The sequence below is a fragment of the Myxocyprinus asiaticus genome, chromosome 4, assembly GCF_019703515.2.
Source record: "Myxocyprinus asiaticus isolate MX2 ecotype Aquarium Trade chromosome 4, UBuf_Myxa_2, whole genome shotgun sequence".
NCBI classification, from domain to species: domain Eukaryota; kingdom Metazoa; phylum Chordata; class Actinopteri; order Cypriniformes; family Catostomidae; genus Myxocyprinus; species Myxocyprinus asiaticus.
Window position 1 is genome coordinate 40,847,672 of NC_059347.1, and position 20,477 is coordinate 40,868,148.

At 40.1% G+C, this 20,477-nt stretch overlaps 1 pseudogene; it reads left to right on the forward strand.

Moving 5' to 3' along the window:
* Nucleotides 1-20,477, forward strand: part of LOC127439939 (probable voltage-dependent N-type calcium channel subunit alpha-1B) — a 194,125-nt pseudogene that overhangs the window by 32,070 nt on the left and 141,578 nt on the right.

Consider the following 20,477-nt stretch of genomic DNA (forward strand, 5'->3'; position numbering starts at 1 on the left):
TTAACCACATCTAATATTTATATGCCCAAGTAATCTAAGAGAAAAGCACTGAGCTCTTTGATTGATTTCTCCTTTTAAAGTGGCCACCTATGGCTCCTGTGACCTATTTGCTGTCACACGTTCTTAATGTTTTATATTTTTCTGGTACTACAGATGCTCTCTTTTATGGCTGACATTGGTTGTCATGGAAACCAGTGATCTTTACTATGATGTAAGTTCTGTTTATCTGCCTGAATTAGCTGTGTATTACTGCTGTGTAATGTCTAGGATTCATTTATCACATATATGCTCAAATGGATTGATTTTAAGAGGATAGTTAGTTTAGATATGAATTTTGTAATGTCTTAAAGACCCCATGAAATAAAAACTGGAGTTTTGTGGATTTTACTCCATGTCTATTAGATTTGAAGCGATCTATATGCTATGTGCTCCTTATAGTTGACAAAAAACACTTTAATATTATTAATCATATTTAAAATATACAGAATGTACAAAATGTTTCAGGAAAACAGACCAAAAGGATTTATGCCTTATTTTTGTCCAATCAAATGCTCTCTAGAATGAGAATTCCCTAATACCACCTTAAGCTAGCAAGTTGCAAATCATGGTTCATGGCTGAAAAGAAACTTGAGTCTTTTGGCTATTTTTTTAAATAAATGTTGGTACCTTCAATAGGGTCCTGCCATCCTGTTTCAATATGAAAAACATCTACACTGGAATAAAAACTGCTCTCGCCAAGTGATTTCATGTGGTCTTTCAATGAGAATTGCGCACTCAGCTTTTGAGCATGAGTTATAAACATTAGATAGGAGCATGGCAGGGATACCTCCCACATTGTATCTTCTCTTCTTTTGTTTTCTTTTGTCTCCAGCTCCCAAAACTCATCTCTGTTTCTTTCTTTCTCTTGCTCTATCTGGCATCGTGTTCTTATGAGATCATTGGAGATGCTTTTGTCTCTATGGTGATGAGAATGGCTGTCTCCAGTGAGCGTTCCCTTCCTGCTCAGAGATTGGAAAAGCCCTTCACTCTCTCCCCTGATGTGTCAACACAGCTTCTAGACAGAGACAGAGGCTCATTCAATCCACAGTGAAGCCAGTTAAATAGATTTAATCATTTTGCTTATGCTGAAATATGTTTCCCTTAAAGCAGCTACTGGACATTTCGTTCAATGAATATAGTTAATTAAAGTAATAGTTACTGGAAAAGGTGACATACAAGTTTTCGTCAAAACCTAGTGAGCTGCACTGCTGGTAGCTACCATCAAAGACAGCCTCCTCACCATCTTGGAACCTCTTAAGTGAATGCCGTACATTGACAGCAACTCTGTGCACCACACAAATAGCGTTACACACTGGGGATTCGACTCGCAATTGATATAGAGTTTGTCGTTAGCATGTTGCTAAGCTAACAGTGTGATAACTTTTCAAGACAAGTCAGTCCACTTGGCAGCCATCTTGGGAATGTTTCCGGGTAGCTTTTTTCTACGAAAACATGTGGCATAAAAGAACGGCTCCTATCAACTTGAATGGGGAAAGACCAAAATCAACAAAACGGTTGGTAAAGATTACGATCAAAGAGCATATTTCAAATCAGCAGTAAAATCTGAAAGCAATGGTATCATAAATAGTGCTTCTTTAGCTCAGATCATGCTAAAAAAATTATATTTTTCAGATTGGTTAAGATAATGATGAATGTGCGTGAATCTGAAATGTGGTGTGCTCTTTTATTTTGTTTTCCAATTTCTCCAATTGATTTTAATACAAGTGCTCTGTCTCAGGCTAAATGGTCCGATATAAACATAAAAATACATAGCACACACAAATCTTGGGTAAAATAGTGCATTTTTAATCTAATTGTATTAAATGAATAAGTATTTTTTTAACCAACATTTCTCTTGCCTTGTCTGCCATCTTGGATTTACTTAAAGGGGTCATGACATAAGGCATCAAATTTTCCTTGATCTTTTAACAAATAAAAGGTCATTGTAAAAGCATACTGGAAGTTTCAGAACCCAAAACTTCCTCCTTACTGCAAAAAGAGCATTTGTTGAAACCAAGCTGCCAAAATGACTTGTTGTCTACTTCCTACACATTGTGCACCACATTGCGTCACACTGTGGTAGAACTTTGTATCTGACCTCCACCACAACAACACATCAAAGCCTACTTTACCTGATCACTTCCATAGCCCTGCCAAGTAGTGGTGAGCAGTGATATGGCAATAGGTTTGTTTGACTTCATGCAGCACTGTACAGTCCGATTGGCGCTAGACTTGAAGCAGTGCATGTCAGTTCGAACATGTTCAGTACCGTCATGTCACCGTTACATATGCCATCAAAGTACCACAATAGCGATTCGAAAGCAGCCGGCTGATGCAGCCTCTGCAGTTGCCCAAGAGGAGCTGCACAAGCTCTGAATGACGACACAACTCATTCACGATTGGCCAGACTCACAACATGACAATGGCTACACGTGTTTCATGGGCTGTGTTCGCAATTGCATACATCACATACTACTCTTACTACTTCTGCTATGTCTGTCTATGTCAGAAATAAGAGTAGTATGGTAGTATGCCATTACCATGGTGTTTATTCTGACACCTTCAGTTCGGTGAAAACTCTGACAACTCCATGTTTTTATAACCGTACATAATGTTTATATCATGCTATATTATGTTTGTCATAGTAATATTATGTTTATTCATAAAAAATAAAAAATGATTAAAAATACTGACTCCTTTATTGATATTAAAATAATACAGGCTTTTATTGGACTTTCTTCTTATACAAACAACAGGCACTGTATTAAGCAGCACATAACCTTTTCAAATGAACAATGTTTCTAGTTATTTTATGTCAAATTTAAACACCTGTCTATCTGGATTCCACTGCATCTGCAATAAAGAAAGCAAACATCGCTTGATCTTCTGTGACTGGTGTAGGTTCAGCAGACGAAGAGAAGCGCAAGTGTCCGGCTTGATGGCTCTCTTTTCAACTCCTCTCCCGACTGCAACCGGCAAATCTTGCCGATCGGCAAATCAAGATGCAGTTCAAGTTGAGCACACCTAATGAGAGAGCAGGTCAGTCAAGAACATAGAGCCAACATAACAGTGGGTGTTTACTGTCAAATTTAAAGGAAAAGCAGCACCAAAACCAAGCGTTTCTGACAGTGTCAGAATGATAGTGAACAATTATCATGTTTTGCAAATATATAACTTTTTTATTGTGTAAAAACACTTATAATACTAATATTATAAGTGTACCCCAACAAACAATAAAATAATAATAAAAAGCATGTCATGACTCCTTTAACATAACTTGTTCCAAGCTGTCACATCACTTCATACTTGGAAAGCTATAAAGTATCAGTTTGATGAATTCATGCCACATGGTTTACCACTGCTTTCTGCTCTCATACATATTTCATCCACATCTCTCAGGAGGTGGATGAAACATGGAATGGAAGGATGGTGGATGGAATATAGCATGGTAGAAGGTCACTTAAGCCAATGTAATGACTATAAAATAGGGCTAATATGATCATATTTCTTTTAGTCAGCACTCTGGCTGCTGCATTTTGAACCAATTGAAGTTTATTTATTGAACTTGCAGGACATCCTCCCAGTAATGCATTACAATAATCTAGTCTTGAGGTCATGAATGCATGAAGTAGTTTTTCAGCATCAGCAACAGAGCATGTGTTATAACTTAGCAATATTTCTTAGGTGGAAGAATGCTGTTCTACAAACACTGGAAATTAGATTTTCAAAGTACAGATTGGTATCAAATATAACACCTTCTTCGCTGTAGAAGATGATGTAACAGTACATCCATCCATCAAATTATATTTTAGTGGCTTATTTTTAGTTTTTGGTCCAATAATTAGTACCTTTGTTTTGTCAGAATTGAGTAGAAGGAAATGTCTGTCCATCCAATCTTTGATTTCATCTGCTAATTTGGCGAATTGTGAAATTTCATTAGGTTTCGAAGAAATATAATGTTGGATATCGTCGGCATAACAGTGGAAACTTATTCCATGATTCCTGATAATATTTCCCAGGGGAAGCATGTATAAGGAGAAAAGCAGAGGCCCTAAAACTGATCCCTGTGGCACTCCATACTTTTGTTTGATTTGACAATTCTTCTTTAACACAAAGTGGTAGCGGTCTGCTAAATAGGACCTAAACCATGCTGATGCAAGTCCACAAATGTCAACATAATGAGTGGCTTCTCAGCTGTGTTAAAGACAGGTTGACTTTTACCTCTCCACTCTCCGAATTTGTGTGTAAATGCTTCCTTTTATAGAGACTGTTAATGCTGTCTAGAATGACGTTGGCACAGTCGGCCAAGTCTAGAGAAGCCAAGCCATTACCCTGGGAGAATTGTGTCTGAAAGCTGAAGGCTGTATTTGGAAGAAGGATGGTATAAAGACATGTCCAAATCCAGTCTGAGTGCATAGATACATCCTTTGCTGCCAATGATATCCAACTATGAAGTTGGTTGAAAGAATAAAAATAACATTTGAAGGAGCAGTTCATGACTCAAGTTCTGCAGAAAAATATGCATTGTAGTTACTAAATATTTGTTTGGTTTTCTCTAAAGCTCACTTGAATTTGTTTTAGACTGAGGCCTTGGAAGGCTATCTGAAACCAGTTTCCGCACAATGTATTTTCATTCACAAAACATTGTCTGTGAAGTCATTGCCTGACTGGGCAGTGATGCAACAAGGCAGTTGCCTTAGCTTGCCATCATTCAATATCTTCCAGTAGTGTTGTAACAACCAATGAAATATTGTACCTATCAGCTGATAAAGCTGACTGGTGGTGTAAAGGCTGCTATATGCATCAAATGTATCAGCAATAAACCTCTTGCCTGCATAGCTTGTTTGCTTTTTTACAGTCCCCATGTGCTGGGAGATGAGCACTGGAGTGTGACTGTTGATCTCTTCAGCTCCATTAAGTGGCTAATCTCACAGCACGTGCTCGTTGAGAGCTGATGTATATTTTTACACCTGCTTGTGCAGATGTTGCTTACTTGAGGTGTTTGTAAGTTTGCATGTGATAGCTGTTTAAGAGAATTGATAGTGCTGTTTAGGTGGAATTAATAGGCAAATTTTGTAATTTCACTAGCATCACCAAACAAAATTGCAAAAGTAATGAATGTTTTCAAATAGGTTTCCTGAACACTCCCCCTGTCTTCCATTGGTGAGACAAAAAAATAGCCCTGCCCAAAACTCACCACATTAGTTGAGCCAGAGACTATTCATTTATGAGAGATGGGCCACTTCTATTAAAATGAATGGGCGAAATTGGAACACCCAAACAAGGAGCTCTAGCACCCAACAGTCAATGGATGTAGAAAGGAAGTCCTGCCTTACAGGTAAAAGAGCCAATCACCTTTTAGTTACAGACATCGCCTTCAATCAGCTCGAGAATGCAAATGTGCATTAGCAATTCAAGCTGGGAAAATTTAGCTTTTTAGCATAGTATGAGGTAAAGAAGCACAATTTATGATACCAGTGTTGTCAGATTTTACTGCTGATTTGAAATATGTTGTTTAAACATAAGCTTGGCAAGCCCCCATTCAAGTACATAGGAGCTGCACTGTCATGACTGGATATAGCCTCCCAGGAGCGTTCCAAAGATGTCTGACAGTGGACTGACTTGCTAGAAAGACTTTGGTTGAGCCAGTGTTGCTGTGTCAGGCTGGTTAGGTTAATGTTTTGAAAACACCACAGTGTATACACTTTTTTAGGGAATCAACAGCATATGGATGGCATTTTAAAGTAGGATAGGGGAAAGTATTTTAACATCGAAAAAAATCACACACTTCACCTTTAAGAAAAATTATGAAAAACTTTTCAGGAAGAGTGGGTTAGTCTGTAAATGATTTGCAGATTCAAATGTATACATTTAGTTTAGTTAGTTAGTAAGTTAATTAGTTAATTCGTTTATTAAAAAATTCAAATTCAAATTTATGTTAGTTAGTTACAAAAGGGCTCCCTATACCTGTCCAATTGAGCCATAACAGATGCCTTACTTGTATGTGTGTGTATATATATATATATATATATATATATATATATATATATATATAGATAGATATATATATATATATATAGATATATATACAGGTGCTGGTCATATAATTAGAATATCATCAAAAAGTTGATTTATTTCACTAATTCCATTCAAAAAGTTAAACTTGTATATTATATTCATTCATTACACACAGACTGATATATTTCAAATGTTTATTTCTTTTAATTTTGATGATTATAACTGACAACTAAGGAAAATCCCAAATTCAGTATCTCAGAAAATTAGAATATTGTGAAAAGGTTCAATATTGAAGACACCTGGTGCCACACTCTAATCAGCTAATTAACTCAAAACACCTGCAAAGGCCTTTAAATGGTCTCTCAGTCTAGTTCTGTACGCTACACAATCATGGGGAAGACTGCTGACTTGACAGTTGTCCAAAAGACGACCATTGACACGTTGCACAAGGAGGGCAAGACACAAAAGGTCATTGCAAAAGAGGCTGGCTGTTCACAGAGCTCTGTGTCCAAGCACATTAATAGAGAGGCGAAGGGAAGGAAAAGATGTGGTAGAAAAAAGTGTACAAGCAATAGGGATAACCGCACCCTGGAGAGGATTGTGAACAAAACCCATTCAAAAATGTGGGGGAGAACCACTACGCACAGACGTATGCAAGACATGGGTTTCAGCTGTCGCATTCCTTGTGTCAAGCCACTCTTGAACAACAGACAGCGTCTGAAGCGTCTCGCCTGGGCTAAAGACAAAAAGGACTGGACTGCTGCTGAGTGGTCCAAAGTTATGTTCTCTGATGAAAGTAAATTTTGCATTTCCTTTGGAAATTAGGGTCCCAGAATCTGGAGGAAGAGAGGAGAGGCACACAATCCACATTGCTTGAGGTCCAGTGTAAAGTTTCCACAGTCAGTGATGGTTTGGGGTGCCATGTCATCTGCTGGTGTTGGTCCACTGTGTTTTCTGAGGTCCAAGGTCAATGCAGCCATATACCAGGAAGTTTTAGAGCACTTCATGCTTCCTGCTGCTGACCAACTTTATGGAGATGCAGATTTCATTTTCCAACAGGACTTGGCACCTGCACACAGTGCCAAAGCAACCAGTATCTGGTTTAAGGACCATGGTATCCCTGTTCTTAATTGGCCAGCAAACTCACCTGACCTTAACCCCATAGAAAATCTATGGGGTATTGTGAAGAGGAAGATGCGATATGCCAGACCCAACAATGCAGAAGAGCTGAAGGCCACTATCAGAGCAACCTGGGCTCTCATAACACCTGAGCAGTGCCACAGACTGATCGACTCCATGCCACGCCGCATTGCTGCAGTAATTCGGGCAAAAGGAGCCCCAACTAAGTATTGAGTGCTGTGCATGCTCATACTTTTCATGTTCATACTTTTCAGTTGGCCAAGATTTCTAAAAATCCTTTCTTTGTATTGGTCTTAAGTAATATTCTAATTTTCTGAGATACTGAATTTGGGATTTTCCTTAGTCGTCAGTTGTAATCATCAAAATTAAAAGAAATAAACATTTGAAATATATCAGTCTGTGTGTAATGAATGAATATAATATACAAGTTTCACTTTTTGAATGGAATTAGTGAAATAAATCAACTTTTTGATGATATTCTAATTATATGACCAGCACCTGTATATATATATATATATACTGTGTATATATACAGTATATAAAAAAGCCCCTGCTTTGTGGGGCCCCCTGGTGGCTTGGGGCCCTAAGCAGCCACTTATACTGCTTATAGCTAGAAACGGCCCTGAGGTTGAGGATGGTATGAGTGCCTGGTACTGGCTCCTGTATTCCCACAGTCCCTCTCTGTTTGTATGGCCCCCTGTCAGCTCACTGCCTAATGTGGGCAAAGTGTCTGACCATGTAAAGTCTACTGAGGCAATGGAGATATACAGTAGCTCTAACTTAGTAGGCTAACAGTGCCTCCGAGGTGCAGTCCAACAGTCTATAATTAGTGCAGTTGCCTCTCAGACCATTTGAAAATATGAAACTTTAATGTGTTTTTTGGTGCAGCTCTTACTGTATAATGATTTGACCTTGCTCATGATTAGAGCTATAAGAGAGGTTTGAATGACAGGACTGGTTCCTAGTTGTATGGTTTAAAAAGAAAATCATTTAGCCTATACTTTTAAAACCCAATGTAAAAGACAAAGAAAATGGTGTACCGGCTAGTTATTATTCTGACCGAGTGGCTTGATACAGACACATACAATAGATAAAAGAGTCAACATTTTTTTATGCTCATATTTTAGAGAGTAAGTCAGAAGATGTGAGTCACAAAAGTGTTGGAGACTGTGGCTCACTTACTAGCAGAGTAAATGATAAGAGAAAATTCCCAGACAGGAGTGTATGGAAGCTCCTGTGATTTATTACTTTTCATGCATGCTTGTAAACCAGTGGTTCTTAAACTTATATTGCAAGAAGTTTAATTTTAACAGTAAAAAAAAAAAAAAAAAACTGCAGACTGTCTCAAACCCCAAATCTGGGGAAAACAGTCACTTACAGTTTTAAGTGTACAAATTATCCTTAGTGTATATCCTATATCTTGAATTAGCCTCACTTTTACTGATCCATAATATTGCCAGACTGCTGTTCTGTTTTGAAAATTACCTAGACTGCTAACGAAGTTGGACAAATAACTGTTAGTTATGTTATTGAAGTGAGAAACACAGTTTCACAAATTTATGTTAATCTGCCACAATCTGTGTCACCCCTGACTCTGTCTCATCTGAGTGTCATGTCTGTGTGTGCCATGTCTGTGTTTTCCCTCATGTGTTTCAGGTGCTGCCGGTGGGTGACTGGCATTTCCGTGGCAAAGCTGAGTGTTCAGCTCATCGATGATCTGCATTTCCATGGGAACACTGATTGCCTAGCTCATCAGCGGATTTATGGCACCTGTCCCTCGTTATTTACCTCCTTATTTAAACCCCCTCATGTTTCTTGTCTTTGCTGAATTCTTTTGTTTGTCTGTCAGTTGGTCTGGCTGGTATTTAGCCTTCAGTCGGTTCCTGATATCCTGCTACTAGTCTTACTAGTTCTTTTCTTTTGTACTGTTTTTCTCCCTTGAGAGAGTTTAGGTTGTATTCCGTTTGTTTGTTAAATAAAGACTTATTTTTTCTCGCATCCCTGTATTTGGGTCCTTCATCCAAGCAAGTTCGTGACAGAAGAATTCAGCCAGCTATGGACCCAGCAGGGAAGAATTTTTCCAACCCCTTCCGCTCGCCAAAGAGCTGCTCAAGTTAAGAGGCTCTTTGAGCTACGGCGGGAGGACAAGTCCATGTGGGGGTATGCCTCAGAGTTTTTGGCGCTATCCTCGAGTCTGAGATACAATCAGGCCTGCCTTATTGAGGTTTTTAGGGCAGGTCTATCTGAGCCCATTAAATCTTGTATCCTAGAGCGGGGTGAGGGTGGGAGTCTTCTCGAGATGATCAGGCTGGCCATGAAATGGGATGAGTTCATCACAGCCTGCACCTCGGAAGACCTCCAATCTTCATCCCAACCCATGAACAGGGACATCCCCACACGGAGATGGATACCTCGGCCACTGCCTCCGCACCTCAGAAGAGGAGGAGGTTAAGGATGTAGCCCAGCCCATCGGCCGAGTCCACTGTGGTTGACCGCCAGGAGGCAGCGGCCGCTCCCGCTGTTGGCCACCAGGAGGCGGCGGCCGTTCCCGCTGCTGACCACCTGGAGGAGGCAGCCGTTCCCCAGTCATTGCCAGCGCTCATGGCCACAGAGGCCATTCCCCTGCTGCTGCCAGTGTCCAAGGCCACGGAGGTCGTTCCCCTGCCGCTGCCAGCATCCAAGGCCATGGAGGCTGTTCCCCTGTCCCTGTCAGCACTCACAGCCACGGAGGCCGTTCATCTGTCCCTGTCAGCGTTCACAGCCATGGAGGCTGGTCCCCTGCCCCTGTCAGTGCTCACACCCACAGAGGCTATTCCTCTGCCGCTGCCAGCATCCACGGCCACAGAGGCCATTCCCCTGCCACTGTCAGTGTCCACGGCCATTCCCCTGCCGCTGTCAGTGCTCACGGCCACAGAGGCCACTCCCCAGTCACTGCCAGCGCTCATGGTCATAGAGGTGGTTCCCCAGTTGCTGCCAGTGTTCCCGACCATGGTGGTTGCTGCACAGCCTGTCCAGTTCCCCCTAGTCATTGAGTCTGTCCAGTTCCCTGAGGCTGTCGACGAGTCTGTCCTGTTCCCTGTGGCCATTGATGAGTCCATTGTTGTGGAAATTCTGTAAAATAAGAGACTTAGAAGCATAAAATGTCTTTCTGGATCTTTAATAATACTTGCAAGTATGTCTGTCACCATACAGAAATCAAAGGTTTCCACAGGTGAAGAGACAAGAGATCTTTGTGTCCTCTTGCCTTATACTCTGCCGGGCATGGTTTCTGTGATACCCTGTACCAGGAGCAGACTGGCTCCTCTGGACACTAACCACTCAATATCCATGCTTCATCCATGCCTCGGGCGCATGAACTTCTCGTGTCTTACTCTACTATCACTGTTGCTGGGCAGGATAAGGAGGGAGAGGTCAATTAAAGGACACACACACACACACACACACACACATTGTATGGTATGCAGGAGAGAAAACAGACAGAGAGAACACAAAGTACCCAGAAGAGAAACAACAGAATACAAATCTTAATAATTTTCTATTACACTGTCCAGTTCCCTAAGGCTGTCAACGAGCTTGTCCCGTTCCCCAAGGCTGTCATTGAGCATGTCCAGTTCCCTGTGGCTTTCGACAAGTCTGTCCAGTTTCCATGAGGCTGTTGACAAGCCTGTTCTGTTCCCTGTGGCTGTCGATGAGCCTGTCCAGTTCCCTGTGGTCATTGAGTCTGTCCTGTTCCCTTAGGCTGTTGACTATCCTGTCCAGTCCCTAGCTCCCTGCATCTGGCTCTCAGTTTGCCTAGCCTGCCGTGGCTTCCCACCAGTCTGTCCAGCCCGCCGCAGCGGCTGCCCCACCAACCTGTCCAGCCCTCAGCGGCCACTCTCCAGTCTGTCCAGCCCTCAGCAGCCACTGTCCAGTCTATCCAGCCCTCAGCAGCCGCTCTTCTGTCGGTTTTGTGTTTCATGTTCAGAGCATGGTGTCTGGATCCTGACTCTTCTGTCTGGTTTGGTTTCAGTTCTGGTGTTGGGATCTGGACACTTATGCTCCATGTCTTGTTTTTCTTCTACTCTCCATCCCTGGTCAGTACCTCTTGTGTTGGTGTGTCTGTTGTGAACACCAGGAGGTGTCCTTCAGGGGAAGTGTACTGCCACAGTCGGGTATGACTGTGCCTCCCCTTAATGTCTGTCTGTCTCGTCTGAGTGTCATGTCTGTGTGTGCCATGTCTGTGTGTTTCTGTGTTTTCCCTCATGTGTTTCAGGTGCTGCCGGAGGGTTATTGGCATTTCCATGGGAATGCTGAGCACTCAGCTCATCGATGATCTGCATTTCCATGGGAATGCTGATTGCCTAGCTCATCAGCGGACCGACGACACCTGTCCCTCGTTATTTACCTCCTTATTTTAACCCCCCTCGTGTTTCTTGTCTTTGCTGAATACTTTTGTTTGTCTATCAGTTGATCTGACTCAGTGTTGTAGTACACGAGATCGGTCTTGGTCTTGAGACCTCTTTTTGAAGGTCTCGGTCTCGTCTCGGAATCAACCACATTTTTACTTGGTCTTGTCTCGGTCTCAGACAAAGAGGACTCAAGATTTTATTTCAAGACCAGTCAAGACCACAACTGCGGGGATATCACTAAATTGCCTGGGCATTGTCTGATTTATTTGTTAACATCATTACTGTGATTGGATGTAAAACTTCCTGCTTCAAATGCAAAAAATTACTTGATTAATTTCTAATTTGAAATTTTTGTTACTGTTAACAGCTGTCACCCCTCCCTGCCCCCCTTCACATTCACTCCAAGAAAGTGAATGCAGGAGACAGGAGACGAAACTGTGGCTGTCTGAGAGATGTCAGCCAAATCTTCTGTAAAACAATTTGGCTACCTAAACCAGTGTTTCCCAACCACTGTGTCCACTAGTGTGTCATGAAAGATTGTCAGGTGTGCCATGGAAAATTATCAAATTCCTCAAAATAAATAAATACCTTTTTTTTAGTGAAAGTTGCCAATTCAGTATATTTTCCATTACAAAGTATTTTATGCAACCAGTTTAAATATTTTGTCCATCATAACATTATTGTTCTAACAAACTCTAGTCTGCTGTAAAACGCAACTCACATGCCCACAAAATGATGCTTCATCATCACACTTGTAGTAAAAACATTCAGTCAGTGAACCGAATGAAGGAATAGAATACAACAGGCGTATTGTTTTACTCAAAGACTAAAAGCTGTTTATTTGTGCACAGCATAGATTTACAGATGTTATGAACTGACGTGGCTTACTTGTCGCGTTTCTCTCATGAAACATAAAAAGAATATGAGAAAATGTTACATATGTACATTACTAAAAGTGAATTCTCCTGTTTTAAACAAGTCCAAAAACACTGTGACTGGATGTGTAGATTCTGAGGGACTGTAATCTTCACTGAGCGCGTTTGACATCTGAATCAGTGAATGGAGGCTGGGTGGCTGCTCCCTGGTCCTAGTGCCTGCCGGAACCAACCTCTGTCAGTGTGACTTATATGTTTTTTCTCTCCATCAACAATGGGATATTGACCCGGTGCAACTTTAAATAAATAAATAAATTGTTGTGCCGTCGCAAGAATTAATTTGCAAGAACAAATCTAAAAATTTGAAAAGACATAAATGTGTTGGTTTTTCATTATCCAGTTAGCGCTCTTGGCATCTGTGACCTCATTATTCAGCGTACCTATGTTACTTGCGTTTTTTGCGTAGCTGAATTTCAAACATTACGAGTTCACGCTACTAAGACAGACAGAAAACATGGACAAGTTCTTGAAAAGGAAAACTGTCGACAATGGCTATGTGAGATAGTGGTGGGCCATGGGATTTTTTAATCATAAAAAGTGTGCCGTGGCAGAGAAAAGGTTGGGGACACACTGACCTAAAAAAAGAGTTCATCTGCAAAAAAGCATCCAAAAGAAAACACACAGCAGTATGTAAATTCTGCAATGCAATACTTACCGGGATGGCTGGGACCACGTCAAACTTTATTGGCACTTAGAAAGAAGCATAAAGAAAGATAAGCTAGCAAAGCTAGCTAGCTAACGTTAGCAATATGCCTCTTGCTACATTCCATTCAAATCGGAAAGTTGGATTTTGCAACTTCCTACTGGGAAAAATGCAAAGGAATGCCACTTGAAGTCGTTATTGCACACATTTATACAAGGCTTGTTGTTGGTTCAAAAACAACAAAAAATGTACTATATTGTTTAAGAAAAGAAAGAGAAAAGTGGAGACTTATGTACTGAATAATTGTTTGATATATTCTGTACTTAATGATGGTTTCTAGGGAAAGAGTTATCCAGAAAACATGATGCGATGCTCGCACAACATTTTTATTGTATTAGGTGGATGGTAAAACTTGGAAAAGGAGTGTTGAATAAAGATGGTTAAGTTGATTTCAGCTCCTTAGTGTTTGTTTGTATTTGTTTGCTCATAGAAAACAAAGGAAAATTCACACACATAAAATTCAACTCTGCAATGCCTTTTGATTATTTTATCAAGACATTTCTCATGGTACACTGATACACACACACATACATATGGCAAAAAAAAAGAGGTGAATGAAGAGGAATCTTCATTTGTTTTCTGTGTGTGTTTTTATGGGAATGTGGATCTTTCAGATCAATTTGAGGAGTGCCTATGGTTGGCATGTTCCACATTTTATCGTAAGTGTGTCATGCAGTGTGGAACTCGCACTGGTCTGGTCTTGGTCTTGACTCGGTCTCGCCCTGCCTTGGTCTCGGTCTCGACTTGGTCTCAACCCCTCAAAGTCTTGGTCTTGTCTTGGTCTCGATACACTCTGGTCTTGGTCTTGACTTGGGCTCGGTTTAGGTGGTCTTGACTACAACACTTATCTGGCTGGTATTTGACCTTCAGTCAGTTCCTGATATCTTGCTACTAGTCTTACTAGGTCTTTTATTTTGTACTGTTTTAATCCCCTGAGAGAGTTTTGGATGTATTCTGTTTGTTTGTTAAATCAAGACTTATTTTTTCCCACATCCCTGTATTTGGGTCCTTCATCCTAGCAAGTTTGTGTCAATCTGTTAATTAATTGTCATGAATGGATTAATTAGTCAATTTAATATTGGTGCTCTTTGTCAATTATAAATAATTAGTTTGTTTAAATGTTTTTTTTTTTTTTTTTTAAGTCAGCCAATCAACGCACAAACCACATAATCCACAGACTGCCAGTGGTATACAGTTTGAGAACCAATGTTGTAAATGATCTAGATAGGCATTATGTGCATACAGTATACTGTGATGTATCATTTTATAAAATCAAAACGATCAATAAAAGTATTTCTTAACATGTATTTATTGCATAATATGTTAAAAATATGTTGTTAATATGTAAGAGTGTGTTGCTAGAGTACAAGAATTCAAGTGTAAAGATACCGTCACATTTGATGAATTAACAAGCAGCACTGAGCTTCTTAAGCATAATTTACCTTCTCAAAAGCAGAGATTTAATGCAGTTCCAGGCATAACAAATGAGGATAATACATACAAAGGACCATGATGTTTCATTACCCACAAAACAATTTTAAACTATTCTTAAATCTTAAATTGCATGTGAGAACATGATGATGGGTAGTAAGTTCATGTGTGCTTAGGGAGATTTAAGTGTGTGCAGTTGTGATTTAGTCTATGATTATACTGAATCCTTTATTCAAACAGCTGAGCCTGTTGTACACTCCCCATCCTTTCAAACAGCAGTGTGCAGTGCTTTCCTTTAACCGAGACTCATTTCACAGAGTACTATATTCGCCTCAGTATTGAATTTCCCTGTTGGATGTCTAGAGAATGCTCATGTCTCAGTGTTGTCACAGGTTGAGCCGTAGTGCTAGAGTCCTCTCTGGTTAATTCAGAGCCTCAGAGACACAGAAACACAGCTAGTTAATCAACAGAATTGCAGTGCAAGTGTTAAAGGGAAGTGCAAGTGTTAAAGGGAATGGATACCTTGCTGTGTCAAAATACAACATTTTTTACTGCTGTTTTGAATTGAACTTCTTGGCTTAGAGCAGGGGTGGGCAAAGTTTTTTGGTACAGGCTTTAAGTAGTACATGGGGGGCCACATTGAATTCCTGTTGAGTATTGATTGGTTGTTAAATCTTTTAAGCCCAGAAATAGATGTGTACTCATTCTAATGCATGATGCACAATTTTCTGAAATGTACTGTATTTGTGACTGATGGGACTATTATGTAATTGCTTGAAGTATTGCTCTACAAAGGTAGATGCTTTTGCTAGAGTAAGTATAACATTGGGCAGAATATATCCAATTTGTCCAGGTACAACCCCAATCCCTAAAAAGTTGGGACAGTATGAAAAATGTTAATAAAATAAAAAAGCAGTGATTTGTAAATTATATTCACCCTTTGCTATATTGAAAGCTCAACAACTACACTTTATATGATGTTTTACCTTGTGAATTTCATTGTTTTTTGGAAAATGTACAGTAATTTCAAATGATTGCAACATGCTCAAAAAAAGTTTGGACAATCGAATGTGCACCACTGTGAAACATCACAATTTCTTCTAATAACACTTATTAAGCATTTGGGCACTGAATACACAAGTTTGATAAGTTTATAAAGTGGAATTGTCCCCCATTCATCCATTATGCAGGTCTTCAGCTGCACACTTGTACGGGGTCTTCGTTATTGGATGGTGTGCTTAATAATGCTCCACACATTCTCATTTGGAGACAGGTCAGGACTGTAGGCAGGCCAATCTAGCACCCACACTCTCTGCTTACACAGATATACACTTGTAATCCGGGCAGTATGTGGTTTGAAGTTGTCTTGCTGGAAAAAATACAGGGGCGTCCCTGGAAAAGACTTTGCTGGATAGCAATATATGTTGCTCCAAAATTTGTACATATCTGTCTGTATAAATGGTGCCCTCACAGATGTGTGAGTTACCCATGCCATAGGCACTAACACACACCTGGCCCATACAGACACTGGCTTTTGGACCTGATGCTGATAACAGCTTGGATGGTACGTTTCCTCTTTGGCCCAGAGAACACGACAGCTGTGTTTTTCAAAAGCTATTTGAAATGTGGACTCGTCAGACCCCCATCAAAAAAAAAAAAAAAAATCCATCTAAGATGAGACCGAGCCCAGAGAAGTCAGCAGTGCTTCTGAACAGTGTTGATGTATGGCTTCTGCTTTGCATAGTAAAGTCTTTTGTGGATGCAGCGACGAGTGGTGTTGACTAAAAAAGGCTTACTAACGTAATCCCAAGCCCATGTTCAGGATATCCATTACAGACGAATGATGTTTTTTAAGACAGTGACGTCTGGGGGCCTGGGTAGCTCAGTGGTAAAAGACGCAGGCTACCACCCCTGGAGTTCGCTAGTTTGAATCCCAGGCTGAGTGGCTCCAGCCAGGTATCCTAAGCAACCAAATTGGCCCGGTTGCTAGGGAGGGTAGAGTCACATTGGGTAACCTCCTTGTGGTCGCTATAATGTGGTTCGTTCTCGGTGGGGTGCGTGGTGAGCTGAGCATGGATGCCGCGGTGGATGGCGTGAAGCCTCCACACGCGCTATGTCTCCGTGGCAAGGTGCTCAACAAGCCATGTGATAAGATGCACGGGTTGGCAGTCTCAGACACGGAGGCAGCTGGGATTCGTCCTCTGCCACCCGGATTGAGGCAAATCACTACGCGACCACGAGGACTTAAAAAGCACATTGGGAATTGGGCATTCCAAATTGGGTGAAAATTGGTATCCAAAATTTATTAAAAAATATAAAAATAAAATAAAAATAAAAGACAGTGACATCTGAGGGATCAAAGATCATGCGCATTCAGAAGTTGCTTTCGTCTTGCCCTTTACACACCTAGATTTGACCAGATTCCTTGAATCTTTTAACTATATTGTGCACTGTAGAGGGTGAAATACTCAAAATCCTTCCAATTTGTCTTTGGGGAACATTGTTCTCAAAGTGCTGGATTATTTGCTGAAGCATCTGTTGGAAAATTGACAAGTCTTGAAAGATCCTTGCTCTTGACAGACTGGGCTGTTTTTGGAGGCTCCTTATATACAATGACACGATTGCCTCAGCTATTTAACATCTCCTGTTTCACATCACCTAGTTATTTCAACTCGTCAAATTGTTATTAGTCTTAAGTTGCCCCTGTCCCAACTTTTTTGGAACGCCTGTTGCAATCATCTGATTTGAAATCATAAAAAAAAAAAAAAAAAAAAAAAAATGCAGAAAGTAAAACATCATATAATGTGTAGTTGTAGTAATTTCAATATAGCAAAGGGTGAATATAATTTACAAATCACTCCTGTTTTTTTATTTGCATTTTTCATACAGTCCCAACTTTTTCTGAATTGGGGTTGTACAAAGTTCTGATTTGGGGTTTGCATATTTTGTTATCTGGTGACCCTAAGCATGTTTAAAGTTTGTATAGGGACGTTCGATCCTAATGCAAGATAATTAAAATATCCAATGAAAAAACATTTTCTGGATAAATGAGCTGCAGGACAGATTAAACCTTGTGGAGGGCCGTATCTGGCCTGTGGGCCCGAGTTTGCCCATGCCTGGCTTAGAGATACAAGAAAACTGACACTTCAGCCTGAAAATATGAGAACAGGGTTGCATTTTTCTGCTTAAAGTAGTGATGATCTGATTTATGTCTGTAATGGAGGTACTTTACTTTAGTTCTCTCATTTACATTATATTAGACCCATAGTTGTGTTTGCCTTGAGGAGACAACAAACATAGAACAACTTGAACAGTTCAAATTAGGTTACTTACTCTGAGTAGGGAATTTTCTCCCAGTGTATATAAGTCTTTGTATCTGAATATCCTTATCTGAAAGTTGCTTTGGTTAAAAGGATATAATGTTCTGATTGACTGATTGTGTCATGTTGTGAAGGAGTTTTGCATTCACTATGGACAGACGAGTCTCACTACAGTCACTCCTATTCAAACACATCTGAACATCAGACCGAAAACGCAAATGAAATATTGCATTTGGCTGCGGAGGAAAGTTCAAGTTTGGTGAACTCTGAACTGTGAATCTGAATAACGAGAGGACGCGTGACCAATAGAGGATCAAAACGTCACATGCTGACCTCTTTGCTCAATACAAAGAATAGGCCTACATATTTCAAATCTGCGTGATGTATTATTGCAGGAAAGTGAGTAGAAAATATTTTAACATTTTGAATATTATTTGTGATGTATTATTCACTACAACCAAAAGCTCTCCCATGTGACATCATGTCCTGGTATTTCACATTATCCAAAAAATTGTGTTACCGCCTCTTAAGACAGCAAAATTATGCTACTTACTTTTTGAAACAACCTTCATATTGGGAACACACCTACATTATGACTGAATTTGAATCAAATGAATAAATAATGAATAAATGAATAAATGTAAATCCATTGGCTGGAGGTATTAGGAAGCACAGGAAAAAGGTCTCTGTGCTTCCCTTCTGCCTGTCCATTGAGTGAAAATCCATCTGCCTTCAGCCTTATCCAGACCCATTTAGTTAACTGTCACTGCATCCCCATACCAGCTGTGAAGCCAGACTGTGCTTTGGGCCATTATTTTTCAGGCTGTCCCTCTCCGTGAGGCCAAGTTTTTCTGTGTGGTGTTTTTATAAGAAAAATCAGAGGAGACTACATGTCTGAGATATGAGATTATGAAGGGGATCTGAGGATAGAGTCAAAGCTATTAATATATTAATGCAGAGTGTCCTTGCCTCTCCTTCTCTCCACATGAAAGCCTGAAAACAGTCAGAGTTCTTTCTAGTCATCTGTTGTGTGTGTATGTGTGTGTGTGTGTGTGTGTATGTGATGGAGAGCGAGAGTCAGTAGTACTATGATTGTATGACTGGACTCAGGAGAATGAGGAACTTTTCACCATTCGGCTGTGAGCTGCCATCAGGGAAAGCAGGTCAGTGTGGGGGAAATAGATTTTAAACGTCTAAGTGAAATATATATGTAACGGAGTGATCCATAGTGATTCCGTGGACAGTCACCAATGACTGTATATTTTGTGGTGAGCCCTCCAGTAGTCTAGTTTTGTTTTTCCCTTGGTTTTAATTTTAATTTTCTTTTTATGTAATATTGCAGACCCCATGACATTTTTGGCTCTTAACACATGCAGTTTTGAGGCTATTTATGTGGTTATGTATTCCTAAAGATTGTAACAAATACACGTTTACTTATGTACAGGAACGCGGATCAAAAATATTGTTGACTTATTTTGCACTACATATAGCCTCTATACTGTATTTCTGTCTAATAAAATGCCTCTAGAATGAGAATGTCCCCCCTCCAAATGTACCCTTTTCACAACTGCTGATTTGGAACATGGAAATAAACTATAGTGGAGTAAACTTCCTTAGGGATGAATGGGAGACCTTATAGATAAAACATTTTTTGATTTCCAAAAGGAAAACTATAGACAGTGGTGGAGAATGACAGTCATAGGAGAGAAAGATGCTAAATTTGCTGTCACTCCCTCAGCAGCAGTTTTGACGGGGTAATATAACGCAAATAATTATACATTTACACTAAACAATCAAAACAATACAAATTTTGATTACAAAAAAAGAGAAAAGTTTGATTTACGCTGCCAAAATACCACCCGACACCATCTAGCAAGTAGGAAATCATGGTTCACTGAGCTCATCGAAAAAACTCCATCCAATTTGGCAGACAAAGAGGAAGAAATATTGATATAAATATAATTCATTCAGTAAAAAGTATCTTTAAAAATAGCCATACTGTATCATTGATGTATTTTTTCTCCACAGAATTCTGACCATTGTGGGGCCAGACTTTGATTTGCGGACACTCAGGGCAGTGAGAGTGTTGCGGCCACTCAAACTGGTGTCTGGAATTCCCAGTAAGTCCCAGTAACACTACAACTAACATTCCCAAAATTCTAATTTAAGAAGGTTCTCCTTCCAATGAAAATGTATTCTTTTGTATTGATACAATGTTACACCTATAACCTTTGCATTTCCAGCTTAACAGACAACTAATTTGCAATTATTGCTGGTAATAATTTGTATTCCATATATTCTCTTTTTGTGATCAGGTCTCCAAGTTGTTCTGAAGTCCATCATGAAAGCGATGGTCCCTCTGCTTCAGATAGGCCTTCTGCTCTTCTTTGCTATCCTCATGTTTGCCATCATTGGTCTAGACTTCTACATGGGCAAGTTCCACCGTGCCTGCTTCAGAATCGATACCGGTATGTGAGCTGCAATATACTAATGGAGCTTGTGG